This window comes from Mesocricetus auratus, unplaced genomic scaffold (genome assembly GCF_017639785.1).
Source record: "Mesocricetus auratus isolate SY011 unplaced genomic scaffold, BCM_Maur_2.0 Super-Scaffold_100019, whole genome shotgun sequence".
Lineage (NCBI taxonomy): Eukaryota > Metazoa > Chordata > Mammalia > Rodentia > Cricetidae > Mesocricetus > Mesocricetus auratus.
Window position 1 is genome coordinate 32,771,900 of NW_024429200.1, and position 20,973 is coordinate 32,792,872.

Below are 20,973 nucleotides of genomic sequence, written 5' to 3' on the forward strand. Positions count from 1 at the left end.
GCCTCAGGTATGCTGGCCAGTCTCAGCTCGTTCCCAGTTCTTGTTGGCAGGCCCCAGGCTCCATGACACACACATAAACACACACACACACACACACACACACACACACACACACACACAGAGAGAGAGATACAAATACACACATAAATACATACACAGAGAGAACCACATGCACACACACACACAGAAACATACACACATAAACACACACAGAGACACATGTACACATGTAAACACACACATTCAGAAACACACACACATTCAGAAACACACACACACATTAAGAAATACACCACACCCCCCCCCACACACACACACATACACCCCAAGTGCTGTTTGTTTTGCAGAAGTTGTTGCCCTGTCTACAGAACCATGCCCTAGATACTTGTGACAGAGTGACACTTGTTAGGTACCGCTCTTCATAATTGTGGTGAAATTGCCTAAGACCTTGGTAAATAACAAAATCTCCCCAAATACAATCTAAAGATGATTATGTTTTGTATGTAGGATAAAAATTACTTCCAAAATCATTAGAGAAAATAAACATTGGCATTTGTCTGTCTGTAAAAAAGTAAACCACACACTGGCAAAGGTGCGATGTTATATGGTAATTATCTAAAATGCTACTGCTTGGAATAATAAGGGTGCTGGATGTTTTCATGGCATCTTTCTTTCGCAAAGAATTCAATTATCTACACTTCCCATATCCCATCATCCCTGTTACTGGTCCTTCATGAGCTGTGCAGGAGGCAAGGATAATTAATTACAAGACAGGGCAACAGAGAGGCATGCAAAATCACACAGTAATGAAATAGCAATTCTAGATTTACTATATGAAACATGACCTCTCTACAGTTTTAGTATTTAAATGAAGTATATGCTCTCTATTCTTATCTTGAGTCTCTGAAGACAGTTGGCCAAGACCGTCTTTCTTTCAGGTCCTCTTTTCTGAACTTTGGATGGAGTCTTTGTCTCAGCCTTTAGTCATGGTTCTGATTACTGCATGCATAGTCCTGAATCTTTTCTAATATATTGTTCTTGAGGCCTGGGACTTACTCAGCTTGGAATCTGCCATGCCAGTTGGTACTTCTTAAATGACTATTAGCTGAATGAATGAGAGGCAAAGAAATGAATGAACGAATGAACAGTCTTCTAAGAAGAACTTATGATAAAGTAACAATAAGTGTAAATTTAGACGTTAAAGTTGTTTCACCTGATTTTTATCTTTGATATAACAAACATGTCCACCTCAAAAGCTTTCTTGTAAGAATTCACTGAATGCATTCTAAGCTAATTCTTTCCCTGCCTGGGCTGTTGGGCTTATTGTTTGGAACAATAAACTTAGGCTTGTGGAAATACTAGTCCTTTAAATGGTCTATTGTAATTATTTTCTTCCTAGCCTTCTCTTTTTGATATTTAAAGGAAAGCAGTTAGGTGTGGAGGTTGGGGGAAGTGTTAATATATAGTTATTATGCTGTCCCAAAAACCTTTTCTTCACGTATTGAATTTTCACACCAGACTGTTATTTGGGGGGGAGGAGGTGTAAACCCCAAAATAACAATAGGAACAATGATTGCTCTTCAAGGAGACTACAAATTTAACTCTCTTCTGTACATTTTTCAGTGATCGATACAAAAAAGCAAGGTAATATATGTTAATCTTTACCAGCTGTACTTTATGTATCCCGTTACGTTGGAAGCCTGGCAGGAGTAGGATGTCACAACAGACATTTACTGAAATACCTGGGGAAATGTAACAAAAAGTGTTAGAGGAAAATGGTCTTTCAGCTAAATTACCTAATATATTTGCTAATGGTATCTGATTTAAAAGCCATAAAAATACCAAGTTAAAAGCACATTAGAAGATGTGTTATATTTATAAGTGTTTGTCACCTTGGCAACAAAAGCTATATTCCAAATCTCACACTAGCTATGATGGGCCAAGACCTTTTAATATTGGTAAATACGTCTTCCTGGCAATGATCTGCTTTCAGCTACTGAGTGTTCCTGCTAGAAAAGGCAAGTTCTCCATTGCTTAGTGGGTTTGCAGGCTGCTGTGGGCAAGTCTTTTCTTTTTGTTAGTTACTAGAGTTTATTTTGAGCAGGAAAAGCAATGCATTTTCAAAGAAAGCATCAGTCTCAATTTTTCCCTTTTTGTATTTAGAAATGCAGATATAATAGCTAGCAGATTCCCAGAGATGGAATTTATTTATTAACCTGCATTTCAGTTTGCCACAGATGTATGTTATAAAATCAGCTGTATGCTAAAAATATCTACACTTCTAAGCAGGTCTGCTTTAACAGGGGGTCTTACACAAGGGAAGTTTCAATATACTTCTACCTTTAAGTAAGCTGCAAGAGAAATGGAAATTACTTTTCACTATTTTTCTTTTTTTTCCTGTAATATCTAGCAAAACCAGAGGACTTGGTGGTAGGAATCCATATTTGAAAAGGTAGGTTTCCAAGATGTTTAGATGAGAACACTTACCTTCCTTCATTTTGGAAGCTTCACTCTCATTTCTGAATCCTATGGAAACTCATTTGGGTTTTTTTTAACCAGTCAAAGATTATAATTCCATGAGTCTAACTCGATTCCCATGTGGTTGAACCAATTTTCAGAAGTAAACCATGAAAAGGTCTGGGTAAACACACATTCCGTGGGCTGTGGCTGTTTGTGGGGAGCATAGACCAGTTGTCTCTGCAGCCAGCTTGGGAAACCTAAGACTCAACTTTTGACTTGTAATCATGCTCATCAGTTCTCTACTTGATGGATGACTTAAGGGTCGAGAGTATCAACCCCAGGGGTTGGTATCTTCCACGAGGAGAGTATCACTTCTCTTTATCCTGAAGAAACTAGTACCTATTCCCTACCATGTTGGTTCATGGTAGATATTGTTAGACTCTTATGCCTCTGGGGGTTCTAAGAAATAAAGTGTCTTACTGAAGAAGCAACAATGTTCAGTCTATAGAACAAGCAATTAAAGGATCCCAGTCTAGGAAAATCACTGGATAACCTTCTGCTCAGAACTGATGAACTTTGAGTTCAAATAGAACCCATGCAATGAAACTGGCAAAGTAGATACAAACTTAAACCATGCTTATGGGGATTGACATAAATTGTAGTACTCACATACATTCTTTTCCTGTGATAGACAGATGTGAATCACCTCAAGAATTCTCTATTTACACAGCCTTACCACTAAGCCTTGTTTACTTCTAGCATGCCAATTATCAAGCCACAATCTTTGGTAAATGAAAAAAAATCATTTATTTTTCTCTATATGAATTTTACTTGTTACTTGTTTACATTATTATTATTGTTATCTGTGGTACCAGAGATTAAAAACAGGGCTAAAGGCACTTTCTACATTACATTGCAATTTTAATCCTTCAATATGAATTGTAAACAACCTAGATAAAAAATTATAATACTTCCTTTTTAAAGAAAAGAATCACTATATGCCATATGTTTAAAGTGTAAACTGCAAATTTGCATTTTACTATACAGAAAATACAAGCAAAAGGCTGCCTGTGGCATGATCCTCAGCAAATATCAGGGCACAATAGAACCGTACACGACACCTACCTGACAAGCCTGCTGCTCTGCTCTCTGCTGTGGTTGCCGCGCTGTTTCCATACATGACATTGGCATCCGATTTGGAAGCTGATTGTTGTGTTTGGGTTTATGTTCATCTAAAAACTGCCTTGAGCCACTTCCAAGAGAGGATAATAATGACAAATTTGAAAATTTTCTCCCCAGGAAAGGAGGCTGTGGTGAACACAAGAGACGGCATTTAAGTAACTACCATTAAAGACATTTTAATTTTCTGTTGACAAACATGGTTTTCCAAATGATTTGCAGTGAGGTTTCTGGGCTGACAGCCATAAATCCTTTCCAGGACAATGTTTTCTGCTTCTATAGATGTGCTAACGAAATATTCATCCTTGTGTGGGTTACTTCCACTGAGTCTCTCTCTCTCTCTCTCTCTCTCTCTCTCTCTCTCTCTCTCTCTCTCTCTCTCTCTCTCTCTCGATGGACTGTGTATACCCCCATGTTGGCCTTGAGCTGCCTGTGTAACTCAGGATGACCTTGAACTTCTGATCTTCCTGCCTCCTGTACCCTAGTGCTGGGGTTCAAGCGTGCACTGCTATGCCCAGTTTTATGCAGTACATGGCCTCTAACCCAGGGCTACCTCACTATGAGGCAAACATTCTACCAGTTAACTATAACCACAACTCAGGAGTCATAATCACTTAAAAGCCATGGCACAATTTAGGTGGTTAGATTCTTGGCCTCTGCTCCAGTGTTCCTACAGATTCCTGCCCCATCTCTTGGACCATACTTATCTGATCTCAAACATCAGTCAGCAGGGGATTTGAGACAGGAGTGTTGGTTGTAAAGTACTCCATGTTTGAAGGAAGATCTATTTGATACTCAAGATATACACTAGCTCTGTCATGGGGAATGTATTTCATGACTGACCCAGAAAATACCTGAAACCATGGATAGAACCAATCCCTAGATGCAATGTTTTATTCTATACAGACTTATGATAAATCTTAATTAATACATTTGGAATGGTAGAAGATCAACTACAATAACTAATGACAAGATAGAAAATTTAAATAATGTGCCATAATATAATTATTTAAAGGCATGAACCGTTTCTTTTGGAATTTTTCAGTTAATATTTTCACAGTACGGTTGGTGGTAGGTAAGTAAAAACTTCAGAATAGGAAAACTCTTGAGTAACGTGAAGGTTGCTGCAGAGCCCTTTAGAGAACGCAGTCTTGTTTTAGGCTTGGTTCTACAGAATGGATTTCATCTATGTTGGGAAGGTCATCCTCCAGTCTTACGTTAGCAAACATTTCTGCCTCAGATGCTCCTTAACCTTCAGCACATTAGGCATCAGAATACAGCCTATCTTAAACATGGAGCCCACTATACTCTTGTCACTTTGTCATTTACGGTTTCCCATTATACCCAGGGTCTAGAATTTTCCTGGTGCTCCACGCCTGCTCTTCTCGCTGTCCAGATTTTCAGCTGACTTTAAACATTACTTTAGACAATGCTCTCATGTTATAAACAAGAATGTTAGAGTACAAGAAAGCTGAGAATTTCAATTCTAGTTATTCAACTCTATGTCTACTAACTTTGAGGGAGATGTGGCTTTTACAGTTGGGCTAATGTTACAGGCCTTCTTTAAGAGACTATTCTCTGTGGGAGGTGATAGTATCCTCAGTATGCTGGGTTTCTCCTCAGACAGCTGTGCCTGTGCATATAAGCATAAACCCCCTGCAGCAGTTGTGTAGAACAGAATTACATTGTCAACTGATGGAAGGAACATATTTTGTGTGTTTTAGTTTATAATAACATAACTTTTGTTTTAAATAAAATAATTTATTGGAAAGAAAGAATACCTGTGTCCAAAGAAGACATACTCAACTCTTAGAAATGGTTCTACCATCTCCAAATCAGTGCTGAGGATTTAGGTGAGGAAATGAAGAACTCTATTTATTTAGTGTACTGCCATTTGCCTCTGTCTGTTCACAGGATTCCATCACAGGGTGTCACTGCTCAAGATGAAAATCAACAGTAATGAAAGTCTCATTTCCTTAATTTGGGCCAAATTCTCACAAGTGACTGGATGACAGGGTTCCCTAGTTGTCAGTCCCTGCCTTCATCCTATAGTCCAAAAGTAGTAGATACTGGAAGAGTCCAAGGTAGACAAAAGATGCCTGATTGTCTGTTCTGGAACACTGTTCTGATCCCAATATAGTCTAGATGTCAAAGACCTGTTGCAAGAGATTCCTATGCCACTAAGCTTTTATAAAATCCTGAAAATAGAATATATTAGTTTCATCAGAATTCTAAACTTCATATCTCAGTATATCTTTTTAAGTTACTCAGCTAAGTTTTTGCTATATGACTAAAATATCTTATTTTTCAGGTATAGAAAACAAGGTTCTTCATGGAATGCAAGGTCAGACAAATAGATACAGAATCAGGCAGAAGGCTGATGTTCAACATCCTTACTGATTAGTGCATGTTTTGTCTTTCACAAGCTCTGTCATGTAAGCAGCATATTCTGGATCCTCATCCATATATAACACACATGCACAGAACATTTCAAACCGTAGCCCATTATACACCTCCCTCTCTTATCTGATGTTTTCTCCGGAAGGCTGCTGAACTGTCACAATGACAGCATGATTCAAAATTAATGACAAATGGAAATTCACAGGCCTCCAGACGAGAAACATTCTCTTATGTTGCTCAGATAAAAAAGATTCCATGTTGAAATAGGAGGGGGGAAAAGTTGTTTCTAGCATGAAACTCTGACCTATAAATGTTTGGAGAGTGTATTCTCTGATGTCAGCACATTATTAGTGATGTTCAAGATGAAGCTCTACATCTGAAACAGTTCTCCTTGAAGGGCCAAATCAGTTTCTAAAATGTGCTTAGCCATGAGCCAAGGAAGAGCCTAAAGGCACTGTTACTATTTCTATTTCTTGTCATACCTGCCTTACTCGCACATCTGTTTCCCCCATCTCCTCCTAGGATGATAAACTTCTTTCCCTTTGTTCTTTCTTGGATTAACGGACACATTCACCAGCCTTACATATAGCTCTGTCTCACTAATGCTAAATCATTTGACTTCCTTTGACCAATGGGATATTACAGTATCAGGTTTCTGATTCTTGAAGAATATTCAGACAACAACAGAGGTGGGTTTTTTTCTCCTGAATCCTTGCCTTGACATGGGGAAATCTTGAACCATTTAGCCACCTAATCAAAAAGAAAATGAGGAGAACAGAGCCCAGTAGGTCCCAGGCAGCCCAGGGAAATGACCTCAAATCACTCTGCCTATGCATGAACAAGGACAGAAGAAATCAACAGGCTGACCCATGGATGTATGGTCAACATAGCACTCACAGTAACTGGGTACCACTCACAGTAACTGGGTACCACTCACAGTAACTGTGCTTATCTGTTACTTGATGTGATTGCAAAACTGACTGGTGGATTTACTCGTTTTGTTTTCTTGTTTAATACTGAGAATAGGTCTTATTACATAGCTCAAACCAGTCTTCAACTTATGAGACTCTTACTCCTGTCACCCAACTACCAGTATGCCTGCTCTGGGACACCAAACAAGGTCCCAAATTCACTATTAATGTATTTTCTTCTCTCCTTTCCTCATCCATCTCTCTTGCTTCACATATTTCCCCTTAAGAAACACTCCTCTTCTGTTGCAGTTGGCCCCTTAGGCTTATCAGCTGTTTAAATACTGTTAAATTATAACATCCATTCCAAATAATCTACTTATAAATTTATTGCAACAAAGGAAAGGAGTCCATACAAAATAACACGGATAGGCAGTATCTTATATAGAAGAGGCAGTGTTTATTAGTTACTGGAATATGTTACTACCGTTCCGAGTCATTTCCATGGTGACACCAGGCATTACAAAGTGAGGCATAGTATAAAAATTGATGCGGAGGATACCTGTGACACACAAACTATTCTGCATGAACTCATCAAGAGTTGAAGGACCCTCAACGCCTTTCACTCTCCACCTCCACAAATACAAAACATCTCTTCTTGAGTCCTGTTTGCCCTTTTCTTTCTTTCTACCCAGCTTGTCTTTCGTGAAATGATAGGCTAGCAAAGACTTACTTCCTTTTCCCCCGCTACCATGTAAATGTCAGCTGAAAATATGCTAAGTTCCAGATACAGTATAATCATAATGCTACCACTGTGTTTCTGTATTAATTAATTGTGATTAATGAAATTTTTCTTGATTTTGTATGCCAAGTCTGGAAGCATAATTCAATTTCATCTTTGACTTCTGTTGCCTGCAGCAGCCATTTAAATGCAGCTGTCATAAAACTTTTGGAAGGAGATCAAAAAACACGAAATAGAACAGAAAAGAAAGACCCAACTTGGGAGGCATTAGGGGAAGCATAAAAAAACTTTAAATACACCAAATGAAGGACATATTCCTATGTATAAAAGAAGGGAACAATACAAAGGTATTTGAATGTCTGAAAATAATGTGATGGCACTACTGAACTACTTCCTAAACAGTGTCTTGGTGTTTTTCATTCTACACAATTTCCTCCTGAACCACCTGAAAATAGTGTCATGTTAGCCACAAGAGAAACACTCAGTGAAATAGTGAATGGTAACATTTAAAATTCGAGGAAAAGTAAGCTAATTTGAAATCTATTGACACCTGTTTGAGTATTTGGAGACAGTAAATCATTATGGAAAACACCAAGTTACTGCTTCAGGAATTAAACAAGTTCAACATGGTCTTTTGCTTTGTTTGCTGGTTTTATATATAAATCCCAGTGAGAGCCCTTTATACAGGAGGCCAAGTTGCTTGTGGTGTAAGTTACAACATGTAACATTTGGTGTCTTAATTCACTATAAAAATAAAGATGACTATAAAGAAAAATATAATATCCTTTTGTAATTCAAGCACTTGGAGATATTCCAAGCTGTTATTTTGGTGTGTCTAATTTCACTTTGCACCATGTGTTGCTGTGTGTATCTGATGTGGGTTCAATGAAACAAGGCTATATTTTACATACTGTATTTTCAGATAACAAGATAACAGGAGTCTCCTTCATTGCCACCATGTCAAGTGCTGTTCATTTAATGACTCTTTCAGGGATTTTTTTAATAGAATTCAGCACTGAGTTTAGACCCACAAAGATATGATAATGATGAACATTATCTAGGAGAGAATGGGAGCCTGGAATGGCTTCAGGTGGTGAACTGGGTTTGTGCTTGAATTTTGCCTGGTTCTCTGACAGAATCTTAGATTTCAAGTTCATTTATCAGGACTGTGAGAAGAGCCTGGTATTTCTGAGAAAATGGCTACTCTCCTTCAAAGCTTTTTACTTTCCTTTTTGGTGAGAGCTCCTTTGCCATTTTGTTGCTAACATAAGTTAGGCACAGCCTTCAGCACTACTCAAAGCATCCATTCCATCCCAAGTACCCTTTCCTCTGTGACATGACAGCAGCCTAGCTGTTTAAATGAACATGTCTGTTTCTCAGTGGCAAGGAACTGGAGAGAAACAGTAAGAAAGCAGCTCATGGCACACAAAAAGCATGGTGGACAGTCAACCCCTTGTATTCACATCCAAAGCCACTCACAGGTAGATTGCTGGGGGCAGATGAGAGAGTGTACATGCAAGTTCAAATGTGCAATAAAGGATGGTGCAGAAGAAGCCAGAGCAAGAGGAGATGGGAATAATTATCCAATCAGAACCATGAAATGATAACTCAGAAGCCACAGAAAGGTACCAAGCGCAAAAGACTCAAATGAGTTACATTACAGGAAAGAACCCCAGTCCAGAGATCTGAGGTGCTTTGGTGGTAGCTGCGGACCCCCACTGAAATAAATCCACTTAATCTTTTATTACAACCTCTAGCTACAGTGAAATAGTTATGTATTTAATATTGGGTTGAATCTACCACTTCAGTGAATGGGTTTTCGTTTGAACTCTCATTCAATAAAGCCTTTTAGTATTTGTTTAAGAAAATCACACTTTTTTGGTGTGGCAAATCTTAGGCAGATGGCTATGTAAAGATGAAGCTGACTACCTCTTTCCCAGCCACAGACTGTCAGAAATTCAGTGAAACGATCGATGACAGACATAAATAAGCTTCATATTTTCTATGAGAAGCACATGGCCACAGAAGTAACTCTGATGCTCTGGTGAAGGGTGGAAGGGTTATGTGGTCCAAACCAGTGGTGGGAATGAAAACCAGCATTTTCTCACAAAATGGGGAGTCTTGATCCATGGAAGAGTTTGCATTCTGTTGAGTAAGGGGCATTCTTGTTGCAGGCCACAGAATATCAGATAGAGGAGGCACAAGTTTGTTCACAGAGGCATTGTGTATGGTAAGCTGAGTGTTCATTCTGTGACAAAAGCAAAGACAAAAAACCAAACAGCCAAACAAACAGAAAAGAAGGATATTCTTGGACTTAGTGCTTAGGGCCCAAAAGAACTAGTAGAATCTGAAAGCTTTTCAATCTCTGAAGAAGAGGATGTCCACCAATATGTTGTCAGAAATCCCTTAAACAAAGACGAGAAGTTCAGGATCCAAGTACCCAAAATTCAGCATCTTGTTCTTTCGCATTCCCTGTTACACAAACACTGATGTACTGATCTGAAGAAATTATGCAGTAAGTATATGCTGAATTTTTAGGCAAGAGAATGCAAGAAGCCAAACAAAAATCCCAGGAACAGGTTGCCAAGAGACATAAGCTGTCCAGGATGAGAATTCTACATCTCTTTATAAGTCTAGTCAAAAAAGTCTCTAAGAGTAATAAGTAAATGATCAGACCTTGAAAGAATACAGAAGTACCTCAGCATGAACAAGACCTGTGTAAGCCTGAGCCTCACCAAATCCCAGCACGGAGAAGGGAGTTGAACAGGAAGTCCCACGCCTAGCTGCAGAGCTTTTGGCAGTTGTCATCTGCTGACACAGGAAGGGTTGGTTTCCTCTAAAAGTGTACCCCTAGTAAGTTGACCATGCTCCAGTCAAAGGCCACACATCCAAGAATATTTGGGCAGCATAAATTGGCCTTGATGGGGGGAGGTATAAAGTTGGGTAAGTAGATAAAAGACAGTACATCTCTGAAGAGTTGGGGAAAGATTGTGCATAAAACCAAAACATGTTAAACAAAATTCTCAACGAACTGTGTGTGTGTGTGTGTGCACGTGCGTGCCCATGAGCACAAGCATGCTCCTATATGTTTAAATGATGTTAGATATCCCAAATTCCAGAGACACTGGTTCACAGAGCACTGTATGAAAGGTGAAATACCAGAGCAGACATAACTACATATGTGCTCAATTTTCCAAGAAAAAAATTAGACTGACTGACAAACTAGGAAACAAGCATTCTGATGACATTTCCTAGTCATGTATCCCCACCATCCTGTCCACTGATTGTCTGTTGATGAATCATCCCATAGAGTCCATTAGAAACCTGAAACAGATTCCCACTGGAAGTTATGGCTTCGTAAGAAAAACTGAAGCATGTTGCCGAGGGTGTGTGTTAGGAATAATGACGTGTTCCACTGTTCAGGATGAACTGTTTCCATACAGTTTTTGTCGGTTTCCAGAAGAAAACAGCAAAAAACACTGTTGGTTACTAAATAACCATGCATGTGCATGTTCTGCCTGCTATAGCGCCTGTATCGATGCTTCTGAGAGACTACAGCATAACCCCGCCTAAACCTCGGGATGCTCGAAGCCTATATAAATGTCTGGTAGCAAGTTTGATTCTGTGGTCCTATAAAGAGCCTGCTACAGGGTCTCTCAACAGACATGTATTCTAGTCTCTCATGTAGTGCCAAATACTCCTCCTTCCCACGGAGTAAGCCTACAGAGGCTTCTCTCTTTGGCATTTCCAGAAAATTGGACTGGTCTCTCCATCTCATTTGAAATGAAACTTCACCTGTCTGAGGTCTTCACGGACAAGCACTGTAGTATAGGTTTTCCAGCCACAATGGTCGGCGTGGGCTGCCTAACAATGTACTCATTGTGATCGCTCTGTAATGCTAAGACTTACATGCGATGCCTCCCATTCTGGGAAAAGAAATGCTTGTTAGATGCTAGATAAGTTGCTCTTTACTGTTTCTGTCGGGTATCATTTTCTGAGGGACAGTAATATGCTTTATGGAGATACGGTGAATTGAGTATTTCATGGCACCGATCTAAAAGCATCCTTGAGTTCAATTCAGCAGCCTGGCGACCAGACAGCATGTAATAAGACAGGAGAGAAGGGGATCTTATCTGCGAAGAGCACACTGTTAAACTAGGAATAGGACGCGCTGACTGACCTCAGCGAGGTGGATTACAGTCAAACACACAGAGAGGCCAGGCCGGTTTGGGAGAGGGTGAAAATCCCCTTGCTTTATCACACTCGCCTACTTTAATGTTTCCTGTTTTTTCCAAAATGTTTTTCAACTTTGTTAATAAGATCAGTGGCTTTTACCCCAAACAGATTTGGAAACTTGTTGCCTTTTGCTTCTTTGCTGACGACTCCCTTCCGTCTGCTGGCTCCCCCATCATACTGTTGTGGTACTCCAGCCCCAACCTGCCGAGTTCATTACCGTGGGAGGGCAGAATCCGATGCTTTCCGTCATATTGGATGTGAAACTTTTCACAAATGTGAACTATGTGAGGACAGAGCGGGCCTAGTGTGTCACTATCTTCCTCATCAAGCACCCAGCACAGTGCATGGTTTGGTAGATACTCAATGAGTACTTATGCTAAGTGATAAAGCTCAATGATCTTCAATTCCAGAGAGAGAGAGAGAGAGAGAGAGAGAGAGAGAGAGAGAGAGAGAGAGAGAGAGAGAGAGAATTTCCTATGATGACAGAGGCTGGGAAATTATGTCAACCTGGAGAGCCCTAGAAGCAGATCGCATTACGCATTACTCAGCCGGAGTCCTGAAATCTCAAAACCAGAGAAGCTACTGCTGTAACTTTCAGTATGAAGACAAAGGCCAGCTGGAGAACCTAGATAATCAATGGCATAAAACCCAAAGTTCAAAGAGCAGAAAATCTGAGCTCTGGTGCTGAATGGCAAGACATTAGTGTCCCAACTCCTGGGGGCACCGGGGAGTAGAACACTTTCCCTGTTCTTTTCCCTCTTTGTTTACCCAGACCCTCAGATGGGGGCCTCCCACACAGGGTGAAGGTGGAGCTTTATCACTCAGTCCATTGAATTAAATGTCCATCTCTTCTGGAAACACACTCCCAGATATGTATCCATGCTCCGAAATGACACCTCACCGTGGATACCTAGTCTATGGGTATCTGAAAATCCTAAACCCAACTAAAATTTCACTCCACTAAAACATCACTCAACTGGACTTTCTAAGATTCTCCGTATTTTAGTAATTTTAAAAAGGGCATGCTTGAAAGACTACAGTTCTTAATTTTGAGGTAAGGTAACTTATTCTCCCCACCATCTTCCCAGCTTCCCAAGGCCCATGACGGAATCTTAATAAATTACTGACAGCTGTGTGACCATGCTTTCCATTGACTTGCCCAGCCTCTCATACTGCCAATAATTTCTTGAAATGTTTAAACGATCATCCTCGTTTTTCTTATTTTTACAGCCTTAATGTATTTCTTTCATTATAAAGGGAGTCCGGGCCCCAGTACTGTGGCGAGCAGGAACTGCTTCATGCTGCCAGACACAGAAGGGACTCGGAATCAGAAGTTTGCAGTTACACGCTAACACGGGCCTCTTGGTGTTGAAATGTATTTACCCTTGGCAAAGCATTGCTTCTTGTTTTCAGAAGAAAAGTCTCTTTAAAGGGCTCAAAAAGCTTATTTGACATCAACAGGCTTGTAAAAAAAATACCATTTTGATTATTTAAATTTATATAAATCAAAACCACATGGGTTAAATTTCCTTTAAAATACATATGGTTTTTAAAATGAGAGGGAAAGGTGCTTGGCAAAAAGCAGCTTGGGTTTTATTGAACCCAAAACTTTTCAAATACAGTTTAAGTTGTCTGATGAGTCCAAACCATGCCTATTTAAAATATGATTTTTTAAAAGGAAGGCTAAAAAGATATTTCATAAAACACTAAAATGCCTTCTATAAAATGTTATTAATAAGCAGTACAGATTTAGAAAAAAACTTCATATAATTCACTTGATGGATTCCACAGCCTCACAGAACTGAAATTGAATTTCAAAATGACTGCATGGCCGGCTACCTCAGCACTATTCTTCTCTGACACACAGAGTACCTCTGCCTCTCAGGCATGGTGACCATGTTGCTACTGCACATCTATACAGATAAGTGTAGAAACCATTGTGTGCCTCTTTTAAATTACTTTTGCTGGAATTCAGCACCATGCTGACCCCGTCTCCTGACAACGGGCAGGGCATACACAGTGGCACGGCCAGGTATTTGCTACATCACTCCTTACAGGGCTGCTTAAGGACTCAGTAGGCATGTGCAAGCTTCCACTTTTAAGTGAGCACCTACACGTGATCGCCCAGTCTCTCTCTTCTCCCTATCTTACCCCCCCCCCTCTTTAATAAACTCTATGGTTAATGTACTCTCTTGGTTAGTGTTCCATTTAGCGCATTTTAAAAAGAAAGAGCAACAATTTTATTAAGTCTTTGAGATTTTGTATCACATTCACCCCCCCACTTTGCCCCCTAACTCCTCACCCTCCTCCTTTTCCTTTTCTTTAATAATCTGTAGAGTCCCTTATGTGCAGCCCATATACTTCTCTGTGTGGGGACACCCACTGACCCGCCAGGGGCCACATCCTTATGAATATCTGACTTGCCTTCCATGGAAGCCATCAACTGTCCATAGTTCCTCAGTTGGATGGGAGGTCATGAACACACACACACACACACACGCACGCACGAATGCTGACTGGCTTGATCTTATGCAGGTGCCCTCAGCTGCAGTGAGCTCGCTCAGGAGAGCAGCGGTGCTGCCATAGCCACAGGACACTGCTTCCCTCCAGTTCCTCCCAATCTCCGACTCTTACAGTCAATCATTTTGTGCTCTTATCCTTGAGTTTTGCCTTGTATGGCATAGTGACACACATTATTATTGCATATATCTCTGAGACCGCTGCAAGGAGCAATTAGCTGTTATATTTTCTTTTACCAGGTTTGTTATTTTTTTTAAATCATTGAGTTACTCACAATCACCTGGTTAGAGTCATCCTTAACTTTCTCCTTAGCCTTTTCTACCACCCACTTGCCCATCTGTCTTCTGAATGTCCTCTAATTGAAACAGTGCCTGAGTATTGCTCTAGGAGTATGTGTGTGGTGTCAGTTCCATAGATCATTACTGCGGAGGAATGAAGATGTGCTCTCCTCAATGAGCAGGACCATTATCAGCCATATGTTTGCTCAAGCATAGCTAATTAGTCTCTGTTTAATCATCATACAAAAAGCTATTTGTTGTTAAAAAAAACAAAAATAACCAAACAAAAGGAACACTTACCCTATTCTGTACAGGACCCAATTAACAAAATTCTAATGGACCACAGTATTCCAAGTGTCAACAGATTTAACAGGAAGTAAACTTAGCTGTTTTTCCTTCCACTTACCACCACCAAGGTGTCTCTAATTCTTCTCTGCCTCTCTTTGTCCTACTTGAGGTTATTATGGGGGAAAATAAAAGGTTGTTTTGTTTCATTTTGTTTTACCTTTATGTATACCAACATAAGCTTTAACCAACAGAGAACATTTTTCCATGTACAGTGTGTGTGTGTGTGTGTGTGTGTGTGTGTGTGTGTGTGGTTTAGCTTGAGTTATGTTCCAATAACAAGCAGCCTTAAAATCTCAATGACAAGAAAACAGAAACATCTAAAACAAAGAAACGACAAACCCCATGGTCCCGGTTCTCAGGATACAAGTGAAAGAAAAGCACCCACTTTTGATTGTACACAACCACATAGTCAAGCTGTGTTTAAATTTAAATAAGAAAAAAATAGATTAAGCTTTAAAGACTTAAATGTTCTTTCTCACAAATGGTACATATTGTTTTCCTTTATGTTTCATTGACCAAAGTAAGTCACCTGGCTAAGCTTATTATCCACATCTATAATCAGTTTCCATTAGGAGGAGATATTTTGAATAATGATATATCTGCCACACCATAGTTAGAGCTATTTGTTTTATTACAACAAATATTTGGCCAGTGGTATATTTTAACTGAAGTTGTTAAAATGTGGAAAAGCTATCTTCTAAAACTACATGAAAATCTCTTTTTAGGGTTAGGTAGTCAAAATGCTGATGACCTGGTTCCTGAATGGCCACTGCTGTGACAGGAAAGATCTTTGCTTTCCCACGAGCATCTAGTATGACTGCATGAGACATCCTGCTGGTCATCTGCCATGGTTCATTCTAGCAACCCCAACACCAGGTAAAGATACTAACTGTGAGTTCTAGAGCAATCACTCAGCACTTCAAATAAGTAATGCGTTTAAAGGACCCAAATTCTATTCCCATCATCTACATCTGGCTGTTCACAACTGCCTGTAGCATTCCAACACACTGTCTTCTGGTTCCGTGGACACTACACCCCCCTCCCAATGCCATGTGCCACATCTGTCTCCTCTCTCTCCCTTTCTCTTTCCCTCCTTCCCTCCCTCCCCCCTCTCTTGTGAGCGTACTCACACACACACATACATATAGATAGAAAAGAATCTTAAATGTAATTGGTCTGGGAAACCAGCATAGATCCTGAGCATGGATGTCAATTTGGAGGCCTGGGCAATCTATGGGGCTTCTGGTAGTAGATCAGTATTTATCCCTAGTACATGAATGAACTTTGGGAGCCCACTTCACATAAAGGGATACTCTCTCAGCCTAGATACATGGGGGAGGGCCTAGGCCCTGCTCCAAATGATATAACAGACTTTGAAGATTCCCCCATGGAAGGCCTTACCCTCTCTGGGGAGCAGGAATGGGAGGGAATAGGGAATTGGTGGGGACAGGGGAGGAGGGGAGGGAGAGGGAACTGGGATTGACATGTAAAACAAGCTTGTTCCTAATTTAAATAAAAAGGGAAAATTTAATTGGTTTACATTTTTAAAAAGTAGACTGAAACTACTTTTCTAATCTTCCTAATTTATATTTTCTTCTTGAGAATTATTATACCCAAATTGAACTAATTTTATGCTTCTATTAATTTTAGCCACTTCCATCATCTTCCTTTTCTAAAACAATAAAAACATCTCACACACACACACACACACCCTTCTTTCTTCAAAACTTTAAAAAGGCTTACCTAATTTTGTTCACTTGCCTTGGAGACATAAAAAAATCATCTTTGGCTTAAACTAAGCATGGAAAATTTTAGCTCCAAAATACTATTTTGAAGACAGTTCTATAAACAAAAGAAAAGACTTGAATTTGTAAGGCTTTCTCACATTTAAGTAGAGCATTCCCAACTAATTTAAGGCAAAGAAAATGTACAGAGACTATTAGCTTATTCTTAGCAATAATAACAGTAATAGTACCTTGCAACACATTTATGTTTACTGTTCATCAGTTTTGAGTATACTACACCATTAATCCTCACATCAACCAGATGAGGACAATATGAACAATAACATTGTATTTCACATACAGAGACGTCACAAGGTAAGAAATACAACCAATACTACACAGCTGGTAAGTAACTGGGTAGATCTAACATGATAGTCTAAAAGTAAACATGATTTCCATGGTTCCTGAGTGTAATATTTGGAACTGCAGCAACACCACCAAGGAACTCACCAGAAATTCATATTTTTCAGTTTCCTTCTTTGATGCATTTTGATAGATTCAGAACTCTAGGGACTATGGATGTATGTTTTTACAATATAATTCTGGGAATTTAATGAGCATCATGCTTGCTCCTACAATTATTATTTATTGTTATTATTATTATTTTACAAACTTTTTCCTTTCTTTTTACTGTGTATAACATACATACAGTAGAAAGCTTACTATATCCTGATTTGGATATGCCTAGAACCTTTTGTTTGCTTGCCTCTTATTGGGTATGTAATGTTGCTTAGTGCTGAATCTTGTTGTCTCCCTTGAGAAGTACTGGCTTGACTCTGATGGACTAGTATCTCACTTCAAATCATCATGAGACCTGCTTTGAGGAATTTGTAGGGTGACTGTGGCATAGTCAATACCTTAGGACCAGTTTAGCTTTGCAGAAATAGACATGATACTTCTACAATCTCAGCTAAATGACCTGGCTAACCAATCATGCACCCAATTCTGCTGCTAGAAGCTTGGATGGAAACAATCCCTGTGTGGATTATGGGCAGTTCAGCTCCTAGGTATGTTTCTGTCTTCCTGAGCTCAGAGACATTTATTCTACAGGCACAGGTCTTAGCATTCTGCAAACAGGGAGGGAATTCTACACCATGTTTAAAGTTAACATACAGGTATAAGATATCGTTGTGACATTTCTGAACAAGGTGTTTTATTTGTCACCAGTCTTTTTGACTTTCCCTTTTGAACTCCCCATCTCCTTTTAAGTCATAAAAATACTTCTGCTTTTAACACACCATGTTTCCCCACATCTCTTTTTGCCATTTCTTGGTCTCTTTTCTGTTTTTTTCTTAATACCTTCTCTTTTTTTTTGAGTGAGAAGTTTTATTAGAAAGGGCAGGGAGGGGGAAGGAAAGAGAAAAGAGGTAAAGAGACACAGAGACAGAGAGGAAGGACAGAAGAGAAGAGGAAGAAAGGAACAATTAGAGAGGAGAGCAGAGAGAGCAGAAAGAATAGTAAGAGAGCATAAGTGGGTGGAGAGCTTTCTTTTAGAGGGACCCTTTGCACCTGCTGCAGGCTAGTACTCATGGAACCCTGGGCTGACCAGAGTACTGCCTGAGTGCATTCTGCTAGGTGACGAGCAGGCCAGCATAATGCATGAATCCTTACATTCCCACCTTTACTTATTATTTAAAAGGTGAGGAGTTAGGTATGGCAGGTTAGGGAATAAAGATATCAAGTTATCAAGACTACTTCTTGCTGACCTGGGGGATATTGACCATCTTTGGGGGACCTGAGAAAGCTGGCGTAGCTGGTTGTTTCATTGAAGTCCAGGCTGTATGGAACTCTCTGGCACCTCTTAGACCTGGCAAAATGTTGGCAGAGTAGAGTAAAAAGTTAAGTTTAAGAAAAAATTTTCTTAGGTGCTTGAGAGGAGGAGGGTCATAACATGAGGAAGGGGTTACTGAGGTGATCCCAAGATGAGGGGAGTCCTGGGACCAGAGAAAGGTTTATCTGGAGTGAATCTTACCTGCTTGGTTGGGTCCAATTCAGCTCCCTGGAACTTACAAGAATCATTTGAGTTAGTGAAAACATAAACACAGACATATTAGCAGTATAATCATGTCAGAAATGATTTGGTTGAAAGCACTAACACTTTTAAAACTGACAGATATCTTTAGCAGAATGAAAAGCACCTTAATTTTGAGCTTGCAGTCATGATCATATAGTGGTATAGCATGGTATTTAGTACCCTGTATTAATTAATGTTAAGACTTTGAACAGTAGCATAATGAGAGAGAGAGAAATCTGGAACATGTTTCATTCTTTTGAATGTCCCAAATCACTTTGTCATCACTTAAGCCTTTTATCCTCAGACCTCCCTAACTTTAGTCCATACGCCTTACATTACCATCTTAGACCTTCTGTTCTCACACCTTCACAACCTGCGTTCATCCACCTTGTTAGACCTCTTCATCCTCAGACCTTTGTAGCTTACACTTTCTTATCTTCATAGATAAACCGTAAAATACCCGTTCCTGAAATCTGTTTAGTGACAGAACCTTCAAAGCATCAGAGTTCTTGAGAAGGATAAAATTCTACCCTAGTTAATGACTAAAGAGTAACAGAGACTCACTACTAGCTGGCTGCATGAATAGCCACCCCCAGGTCCTCCACAGTTGTTGAGGTCAGAGGCTTTAAGGACACCTGCCTTCTGCTGATAGCATGAGACCTGTGGATTAGGTTCTTTAGAAAGACTCAGCCTACCGTTGGTCCAAGCCACATGGAGAAAGTCGATTTCACTGTCCTCTTGTTCACAGTCTGAAGAGTCCTTTGCAGCAACTGAGGTGAAAAGCAGGGTTCTCAGTGGCTAGCATTGCCACTTTTGTGAATGGAGTTTCTTCAGTGTCCACCAGTCTTCTTGGAGGACATGGGGTGGGGCCAACAGTTGGCCTGTCTGTTATAGAAACCAGACATGGCAGTGGTGAACGGAAGAATCCAGAGGTCCTTAGTTGGAAAGTGACCGAGTTGAAGGTTACAGGGTCTCAGCATATCGCAGACTGCAACAGGTAGGAGCAAATGCCAGGAAAACCTGCCAAGTCACATTCACCAAAATGCTGTTCTTTTGCTTAAGTTAGAATAAAGCTGGAAGGTGGTCCTGTGTGTGGGACAATGGCAGATTCCATCACTGGTGAGGGTGACGGAGGAGGGGCACAAACACGCCAGCTCTTAATATCTTCTTAATATGCATACATATATGCATTGATCCACATATGAGAGAGAACATGGAATTTTTGGTTTTCTGAATTTGGGTGACCTCACTAAATATTATGCTTTCCAGATTCACCCGTTTTCCTGAATTTTTCATAATTTATTTTTCTTGACACCTGAATAAGATTCCATTGGTCTATGTGTCCCATTTCATCATCTCATCATCTGCTGATGGCCATCTAGGATGTGTCCATGTCCTTGCTATTAGAAAAGAATGGCCATAAACATGAACATGCAGATGTGTCCGTGGTAGGATGTGGAGCAGTTTCGGTACAGATTCAGGAGTGGTGTCGCTGGGCCATACAGTAGTCCTGCTTTAATTGTCTGAGAACTGATTCTACAATAGCTTTAGTTGTTTGCATTCCCATCAGCAATGAATTCTTTCCCTATATCCTCACCAGCATTTGTCGTCAGACGACAGCCATGCTAACTGGGTAGAATGGTGTCTCAAAGTAGTTTTAATTTGTATTTCCTCAATTGCTAGAGATATTAACATTTAAAAATATATTTATTGGTCATTTGTGGGTTTGTTTGTTTTGTTTCTTTTGAGAATTATCAATTTGTTTCATTAGGGAGGTTGTTGATCGGCAGTTTATGTTAGGAGGCATTTAATTTTCATAGTTCTTTGTAAATTCTGACTGTTAGCCCTAATTATAGCTACAAGGATTTTGTCCCATTCATAGGCTATTTTCTCTGATACTAGTTTTTGTCTGTTTGTCTTTTATTTTTTTTGCTATGCAGGAACCTTTTAAGTTCATGTAGTCACATCTGTTGATTCCTAGGATTGCTGTCTGTGCTATTGGAGTTCTCAGAAAGCTAATTCCCATACCTAAGTCTTGACTTGTTCTCTCTCTTTTCCTTTAGCAGTGGCAGTGTTTCATGTTTTAAATTAAGGACTCTGATCC

General features: G+C 39.8%; 1 long non-coding RNA gene across 2 annotated transcripts in view; it reads right to left on the minus strand.

The window, feature by feature from the left end:
* LOC121133054 overlaps positions 1-18,603 on the minus strand; it is a 48,555-nt gene extending 29,952 nt beyond the window's left edge. Inside the window, exons 1-5 of one of the 2 annotated variants that reach the window (XR_005869797.1) lie at positions 18,562-18,603; positions 16,815-16,913; positions 3,586-3,768; positions 1,666-1,742; positions 848-1,105 (exon numbers count right to left, since the gene is read on the minus strand). This is a non-coding gene — a long non-coding RNA (uncharacterized LOC121133054). Of the gene's footprint in view, positions 1-847; positions 1,106-1,665; positions 1,743-3,585; positions 3,769-16,814; positions 16,914-18,561 lie in introns of those variants that run through there. The other variant, XR_005869798.1, reaches the window with a different exon arrangement.
* Between the last annotated feature and the right edge of the window lie 2,370 nt (positions 18,604-20,973).